This window comes from Spermophilus citellus (genome assembly GCF_964194105.1).
Source record: "Spermophilus citellus genome assembly, chromosome: 9".
Taxonomy (NCBI): Eukaryota; Metazoa; Chordata; class Mammalia; order Rodentia; family Sciuridae; genus Spermophilus; species Spermophilus citellus.
Window position 1 is genome coordinate 65,838,629 of NC_138191.1, and position 9,515 is coordinate 65,848,143.

Sequence of the window (9,515 nt, forward strand, 5' to 3'; positions counted from 1 at the left end):
CGTCTTTCTTTATCCCTATATATATGTAAAAATATAGACACAATTTTTCAACTTATCAAAGTTGGATTATCACAGAACTTTAACCTCTTGACCTAAAATTGTTTCATTTCATTGTCTTCAATTGGAGAATAAATATTGCTTAGAATCAAGTTGTGTACTTTTAAATGTTTCAGTTTAGGAGGAGTGTTGGGCTTGCCTTCCGGCGTGCCAGATGCTAAAGTCAGGGTGAGGGAGCCCACACCCATTCCCTGGAAAACATTCATCCTTGACAAGCAGTCTGGCTATTTCAAGGTTTGTTTACTTACAAATGTTTGCCCAACCAGGGGCACTGACCCACCCAACGCTACCCCCAACCCTCACCTACCCACGGGAGACTTGGCTGTTCTGCATCTTCAATAAGCATCCACAGTGGTCTTTATTTTTATCCTCATCAAACTTGACATAACCTCAGCCCCTCTTGATGTTCCCCTAAGTCAATCCACTTCCATCAAAAACATTAGCAAGTAATATAGATATCATTAAATATAAGGGGGAAAAAGATAAAATCTGTGTCTCACTTTGCAAAGAGAACTCCTTCCCTGTCCTTATAAAATTCAGGGTTTCCTCCCACTGAAAAGGTCAAATAGACAAAGATCTCTACTTTGTCTATTCCACATTTCCTACCAATCAATAAAGTTTAAATTAATATTTACTTTGCTGAAATTAAATGTCACTCCAAACATCAATTTTGAACTGTCAGCTACTTTGTAGATTCTTTTAAGTTTGCTGAACCTCCCATGAAAACCCAAATTAACCACCACTTTCGTGTATTCAAATTACTCAGAAATATCCCTTATCCGAACTTAATTTGGCCTTCATGGAGTGATAAGCACCAATTTCATCTTGTCTTTCCCTTTTCTTTGGTTCATTAGTTCATAAAAATTAATTTTGTGCCTAAATTTGAGCAACTGAAAATGTAGCATTGAAATAGAGAAGTACTAAATTATAAAGTGGTTGTCCAGATCATCCAAAATATGTCTTTATACAAAAAAAGATGAAGACATTTGGTATACATACCAAATGAAAATTTTAGGTTACAAAATACCTCAGACACCCAACTTTATGTATCTTTACCTGAGTTCCCTAGCAAACAGAGCCCAAGGCAGGCTGGCCTGCTAGGTCTCCCCATCAGAGCACAGTGGCCAAATTAGAGATGCGTTTCCTTTCATTACCTCCCAATCTTCCCTGACTCGTTTCCCTTCCCCTCACTCTTACTGCTCTGGGTGTAACTCTCAAATAAACACCCTTGTGTGTTTTGTAAGGGACTGGACAAAGAAACCAGGCCTTGAGCTGTGGCCTTTCGCACAGAAAGAGAGAGCCCATGACCTACGGTGTGTGAGAAGTTATATCAATTAAATGAAACTTTGAAAAATAAAAAAAAAATAAAAATAAAAAAAGGATTCCACAGGGTGCCAGGTGGCTTCAGGGACCACTGGGAACTACAGGGAGTTGATAGTGAATGACTGAGGTAGATAGCAAGTGATTGACAGTCTCATAGACAGAGTGGGGGGGGGGGGGGGTCAAGAAAATCTGATGGTATTTAATAAGAAGAGTCTAATATATTCATTAATATGAGTCACTCTTAGAATTGTAACAGACCTGTAATTGTGTAACAGACTCAATATAGGTTCCTCCGCAGATTTGCTTATTCTTCCAGTTGGCTGGGCCTTGACTGTTTTCTCAGTGGAGGGTCCTGGCTGCTGTTTATCTGCTAAAAACACTGTCCCAAGGACAGAGCCTTATTAAGTGTGGCTGCCACTGTGTAGGCTGTGGTACCCTTCCACTCTCTGGTGACCAAGTCTAGTGCTATACTTTTCAGATAAAGCACTGGCAGCTGGAATCCAGCCTGTGAAGAGCCAGTGCAGATGTGCCAAATAACCCAAGTCAGAAGTACGTAGAGTTAACCCCCTGAGGGACTGCCTTACTCCAAAACCAGAATAAATCCAGCCTCCTAAGTCTCTTTTGTGTTTCCTCAGGTCACACACACACACACACACACACACGAGTGACAAGTGAGATATCTATATCACTACTCTGATCTCTACTCTCTCAAAATTAATTAGAGATTAATTTTGCCAATTTTTGAACTTTATTTAAATATGAACCTACAGTATGAACTTTTGTGTCTGGCTCTTATGACATAACATTTTTATATGACATAACATTTTTATATGACATAACATTTTTATATGACATAACATTTTTATATAAAAATATAAATTTTGAATGAAATTCATCCATATTGTTACATAGGGCAGTAAAGTCTTCTTTTTCCATTGTACTCCATTGTAAAAATAGACCACAATTGACACCATCTGTTGTTGATGAGCATGTGGATTATTTCCAGTCTGCGGCTATTAAAAATAAAATTGCCATGGTTGTAAGTATTGATTTCAGTTGGGTATATGCCAAGAGTAGAATTGCTGGTCACAGGGTATCCATGTATCTAGTGAGAAAGACTTTCTCCTTTGACCAACACTTTTCTCAGGATCCTGAGTCTTTTCTGATTAGGTTTGGCTTGCTCTTTCCTCTGTGACCTTATGGAATCCAGTTTGAGCAAAATCCAATTAAGTCAGTTTAGGAAAAATTCCTGTGCTTGGTATCTGACCACCTTCAACACCTTATCATCATGACCAGCTTTCAGTAATACTATCAAGCTAGCTTAGCTGCAAACTTGTTATCCGTGATACTTTCTCCTAGCAATTTTCCAAACCCTACCTTACCCTGCTCCTTGGTTACAAACCCCCACTAGTTCTTATTGGAGTGGGAGTTAAGTCTAATCTGTCTTCCCCACCAAAAATACTCCATTGCAGTAGTCCCTGTATCCATCACCATGGACCCCTCCCTCATTCTTTAACAAATGTTTGAATCCCTCAAACACTTTTCAAAGTTGTTCCGCTATTCCATAGTTTTACCAGCACATAGTATTGTTAGTCTTCTTGTAGGGACAAATGAGGCAAGGCACCAAAGATAGCAGGAAACAGTTTTATTTGGCTGCAGCCAGGTTCAGAGGGCACAGCTTTTGCTTAATCAATTAATCCCCTGAAACCCCAGTTCAGGTAGTTTCAGAGTTTTATACCCTGCGTGTAAGGGGAGGAGCTCAGAAGTTCACAGTCTGTAGAAGTTCACATAAAAGCAGCTTTTTCTCTCACTATTTTGTGCAAGTTAACCCTTCAAGGACAACACCTGAGAAGGGAAGAGCTTCTCTTCTTTCTTTCCTCCCCCTGCCAGCTGTTACCATGGAGCCCAATTGCTAACTTATCTTAAAAATGTAGACATCTCTGTGAAGCCCAGCTCAAGGCCAGAGGCCTTGTTTGCACATTTCCACAAACTACTATACTGGATATGTTTGTGAAAAACTAGTAAGGGGGTGTCCAGCACCTGGAGTGCTGGTATCTTCCTGGCCAGTGGCCAAGTAAGATAGGGCAACATGAAAATAGGAAGTTTATCTGCATTGAACTCTTTTGCAGAGACTCTTTTGCTGATAGTCCTAAAATCCACCATGGTGAAGATTTCTGGAGAAGCCCAGTTAAGACTTTTCTGTAGAGAAAGGGGGTGCTACTTCAGTCTTTATCCATTCTCTTGGTAGTATAGTCATATTGCTCTATGATTTTGTTTGGATTTTCCCTTTTGACTAATGTTGTTAAGCATCTTTTGATATGTGTGCAAGTCGGCTTCTAAAGTCCCTGTTCTATTTCTCATTCCATTGGTCCATGTGACTATGCTTACCTCAGTAGCATACTTTTCAAGATTATTTGGCTATTTTAGGTACATTTTGCTACAAAATTGAGAACCACCTTATTGATTCTACCAAGAAAAAAAATTTGGTGGGTTTGATAGGATTGCACAAAATTTATAGATCAGTTTTGGGAGAATCAACATCTTTATAATGTTGAGTCTTTCAATCCATAGCATCTCTCTTCATTTTAAATTTTATTTTATTTTTCCTCAATTGTGTTTTATACCTTTCAGGGTAGAGGCATTATACAGTTTCATCACATATATTTCTAGAATTTTTTTTTTTTTTGCAGGGGAACAGCTGTTGTAAATGGTATTTCTTTGAAATTTAATTTCCTAATTGTTTATTGACGGTATATGGAAACAATACATTTTTATGTATTGACATTAAATTCAGAGATCTTGCTAAGTTCACTTATTTTTAGAAGTTTGTAGATTTTTTGTGGATTTTGTATAATCCACATATAATCATGTCATCTAAAGTCATAAAACATATAACACATGCTTACTTCTTTCCAATCTTATGTCTTTTTTTTTTTTTTTTTGGTACCAGGGATTGAACTCAGGGTCATTCAACCACTGAGCAACATGCCCAGACCTATTTTGTATTTTATTTAGAGACAGGGCCTTATTGAGTTGCTTAGTGCCTCATCATTGCTGAGGCTGGCTTTGAACTCGACATCTTCCTGCCTCAGCCATCCTCAACTGTTAGGATTACAGGTGTGCACCACCATGCCCGGCTCTAATCTTATGTCTTTTATTTATTTCCTTCTCTTCTTGCACTAGCAAGGGCCTCCAGTACAATGTTGAATATAGGTAGAGAGAATATCTTTTTTCTTGTTTCCAATTTCAGGGAGAAGAGCATTTCAAAGTATTGTGTATTTCACCATTAAGAATGTTTGTGTCTAGAGATATTTCATAGATGTCTATTTCAGATTAAGAAAGTATCCTTCCAATATGATATATCAAGAACTATGTAATGTTTTGAACAACCAACAATAAAAATAAATAAATAAATAAATAAATAAATAAAAAGAAAGTATCCTTCCATTATTACTTTGCTAAGAGTATTTTTAAAAAATCATAAAATAGGTATTGAATTTTAGCAAATACTTCTTCCATATCTGTTGAGATAATCATTTAATTTTTCTTTATTCTAGAAATGTGGAGAGTTGTACTGATTGACTTTTCAATATTAAACCATTCTTATATTCCTAGAATAAATTCTACTTGATTTTGATTTGCTAGTATTTTATTTAGGATTTTTGCTTTTATGTCATGAGAGAGATTGTCATGCACTTTTCCTTTTGCATAAGGAAAAGTACTAATAACGAGGATATTCTGCCCTCATATAATGAGCTGAGAAGCATTTCTTCTTTATCATATTTATTGAAACAGTTTGTATAAGACTATTTTTAGCTTCCTAAATTTACTTCTGACTATTGCTTTACCTTCATCACATAATTTTTGATATGCAATTTTTCTTGGTACATTATAGTTGTACATAATTGTGAGATTCTTCATTGCATATTCATGTATGTACACAATATAACTATACAATTTGGTCAATGTCTTTCCCCAGTATTTCCTCTTTTTCTCCCTTCCTTTCTCTCCCTGGTCCCTTTCCTCTTCTCTACTGAGCTACTTGCAATTTTTATGAAATCCCTCCCACCACTTTTTTCCTTTTTCCTCTATGGTTTCTACATATGAGAGAAAACACATGATCCTTGAACATATGAATTTGGCTTATTTCGCTTAACATAATGTTCTCAAGTTTCATTCATTTTCTTGCAAATGATATAATTTTATTTTTATTTATGACTGAATAAAACTCCATTATATATACATATATATGTATATATATTCTATGTACTCATTTTCTTTATCCATTCCTCCAATGATGGACACATATGCTGGTTCCATAGTTTGCCTATTGTGAATTGTGCTGCTGTAAACATGGGTATACATAATGATATGTCATATTTTAATCTAAATATTTTCTAATATTCATTTTAAGTTTCTCTTTAACATATGAGTTATAGAGAAGTATACTGATTAACTTTCAGTCACTTGGGATTTCTCTACTTGATATATTATTGATTTCTAATTGATTTCTACTGTAATAGAAAACATACTTGAAGATTTAAATCCTTTAAATTTTGTTGAGACTTTTATTTTACCTCAGCTATTTTGTTAAAATGTTCCATCACATTTGAGAAATATATTCTGCAATTGTATATAGTGTTTGATATATGCCAATTTAGCAAAGGTAGATAACCATATTATTAAAATATTCTCTGTTTTCATCAAATTTTTGTCTGCTCATCCTTTCAGTTTCTGAGAGAGGTATGTTAAAATACCAAATTATGATTATGGATTTGTCTATTTTTCTTTCCTTCCTGTCAACTTTTGCTTTGTATATTTAATGCTACATTATTTGGTGCATACAAATGTAGGATTATTATATAATTATTCTTATGTCTTTTCTATGTCTAAAAATACTCTTCCACTATGTATTTTTGTGATACTATGGTAAACTGAAAGTTTTTGAATATTGAAAAATATGAAACAAAGTATATATAACACAGATAGTATAATGTCTGGCACATAGAATTAATTCAATAAACAAAGTAATGTTAGCACTACTCCTTGCTCCCCCTTACCCAGTACCTAGCTTGGGAGAGGTAGAAAGAAGTTTACATGATGAGCAAGCTAGGACTTTACATCAGATGCCATCAAATACGAATCCAAAGTATAATTTAAGGACATGAATGTTTAACAGTCCATGTAAAGCTCTTTGCCATCCAGAGCCTCAATATGATTCAATATCTTCCCCCATTTCATTACTCCTTTTAGTAATACTAATAAGGTCGTGAGGCAAAAAGCATTTGTACACTATTGATGGGAAGAAAAAATGGTAAAAATGCTTTGGAAGGCAATATTGTCAAAATTTAAGTGTGTGAACCAGGTGCAGTGGCACATGACTATAATCCCAGCAGCTCAGGAGAATTGCAAGTTCAAAGTCAGCCTCAGCATTTTAGGGAGGCCCTAAGCAACTTACTGAGACTCTCTCTCCAAATAAAAAACAAAAGGGGTTCGGGATGTGGCTCAAGCGGTAATGCACTCGACTGGCATGCGCGAGGCACTGGGTTCGATCCTCAGCACCACATAAAAATAAAGATGTAGTGTCCATCAAAAACTAAAAAATAAATATTAAAAAATTCTCTCTCTCTCTCTCTCTCTCTCTCTCTCTCTCTCTCTCTCTCTCTCTCTCTCTCTCTTTAAAAAAAGGGGGGGGGGACTGGGGATGTGGCTCAGTGGTTAATTCCCCCGGCTTCAATCCCTGATATGAAAAGGAAAAAAAAAAAACATTAAAAGAGTGTAGCTTTAACATTCCTAGAAATTTACCCTACAGACTACGAGGTGCATAAGATTACTGTACAAGGGACAAATTTACACAAGTTTATAAGATTATAATACAAAGTATCCCATAAAGCTTACTTTATATTAGCAAGAAATTGAATTGTCCAAATGTCTATTAGTAAAGAAAAATAAGTAAGCTTTTTTATTTAACATTGATTTTATTTATTGCATCTTACTTAAATATCTATAATTCTATAACCATTTTTATAATTGAAATACATTTATGTCTAAAAATAATAATACTTGACTGAAGACGATAATTTTGAAATCCTAACATGTCAATATAAAAATGGAAGGCATATCTACTCTTAGTCCATTCTTTCTTTTTCTTTACCCTTCCTTTTTCACTTTCTTCACCTTTTATCTTCTTAATGCTCTTGCTTCTTCTTTCCTATGCTGGTGTGAAGTACGGTTCTGCCAATTTAAAAATTATTCCTTTGGGAGGTTTGTTTATTTATATTGCTTCTGCTTCACAGAGACAGAAAGCAATTGCCCAGGATACTGGATAGCTTCCTCTTTCCTGTGCCCTTGAGTCAATTGTTCCCAGTTCCCAGCTTTTTGATAAGATTCAGCAGCTTGTAGATGGGAGGGAGAGGGAAATAAAATTGGTTGCCATCAGGGTCCCTCTCCACCCATCCCAAGAACCATCTTGCTGATAAGAGCTATCCAATCTAAGGGAAGACGGGATTTATGGAAGAGCCATTTCATTTGATCTGTGAGGATGAGATATCTCTTTACCACCACGCATATGTGTCTGTGTCCTTGAGTGCTTCTCTATCATCATGTACTCTGTGATCTGTGGCCCTAACTTTCATGTTTTATTTTCTCTACTTTTGCCTGATCCATGCTTTTTCAACTTCCTGTGATATACAGAAGTTACACTCTCCTTCCTTACAGAGCCACTACTCATCTGACTTCCCTATGCCTCTATTTCCTGTGTTTAGATCTTAACACATAATGCGGCATCCACCCAACTTCATATATATCCTCTTTGTTTTTTCTTCAGGTGAATTTTCTTTATTTTTTAAATAGCTTTGTTGAGAGATAATTTACAAAACATACAATTTAACTATTTAACACATATAATACAGTGGTTTTTGCCTTGCTCACAAAGTTGTGTAGCCATCAATTTTACAGCATTTTCATTATCCAAAAAAGAAACTCCATAACCATTAGTAGTCATTCCCCATTTGTCCCTGCTCCACTCCCCATTCTCTCCTCCAAGACCCTCACTCTAGGTGATCACTTATCTACTTTCTGTCTCTATCTGCCTATTATAGACACTTTTTAGTATTCTTGCTAACTATAATTATATATCTTTTGACCATTGTCTTCTCCCTACCCCCTGCCACCCAAAGCCCTGGTAACCATCATTCTATTCTCTATTTCCATGAGAGATTGACATTTTTGGATTCCACTTATAAGTGAGATCATGAAATATTTGTCTTTCTGTACCTGCCTTATTTCACTTAACATGTTTTCCAGGCTTATCCATGTGGTAACATATGAAGGGATTTCCTTTTTATGGATGAATAAAATTCCACTGTGTTCATATACCACATTTTCTCTATCTATCCATCCATTGACATACTTAGGTTGAATCCACAGCTTGGTTATTGGGTATGATGCTATAAACCTAGGAGTGCAGCTATCTCTTTAACATACTGAATGGATTTCCAGAAGTGGGATTGCCATACTGTTTTCTATGTAGTTATATTAATTGTCTTTCTCACAGTTTGTAAACATTCACTTTACTTTATATCTTCACCAGGACTAGTTTTATTAACTATTCTAACATGTGTGAAATGTAATCTTAATATGTTTTTGATTTGCATTCCCTGATGATTAGTAATGTTGGATATTGTTTCATATACCTGTTGGCTATTTGCACGTCCACTTTTGAGAAATATCTATTCAAAAATTCTGGAGACTGAAATCCAAGGCATGGCACCATCACTTGCTTGGCATCTGGTAAGGGCCTTCTTGTAGTTTTATCATGTAGTGACATAGAGCCAAAGTGGCTTTTATAGTATATGCTCTTTCGAGATAATCCAGCAACCCATTAATGAACCCTGAGCTCTTATGACCTTATCACCTCTTGAGAGTTCTACTAGCCTCACCCCTTAGTACTTCATCTTAAGACTTTAATTTCAATATAAATTTTGGTGGGAACATTCAAACCAGAGCATCTCTTGTCAGATGTATACAGTCACTCCTTAGAATTTGTGGGGGATTCGTTCTAGGACTCCCCTAAGATATTAAAATCCAAAGATGCTCAAGTCCTTTATATAAACTGGTGTACTATTTGCATATAG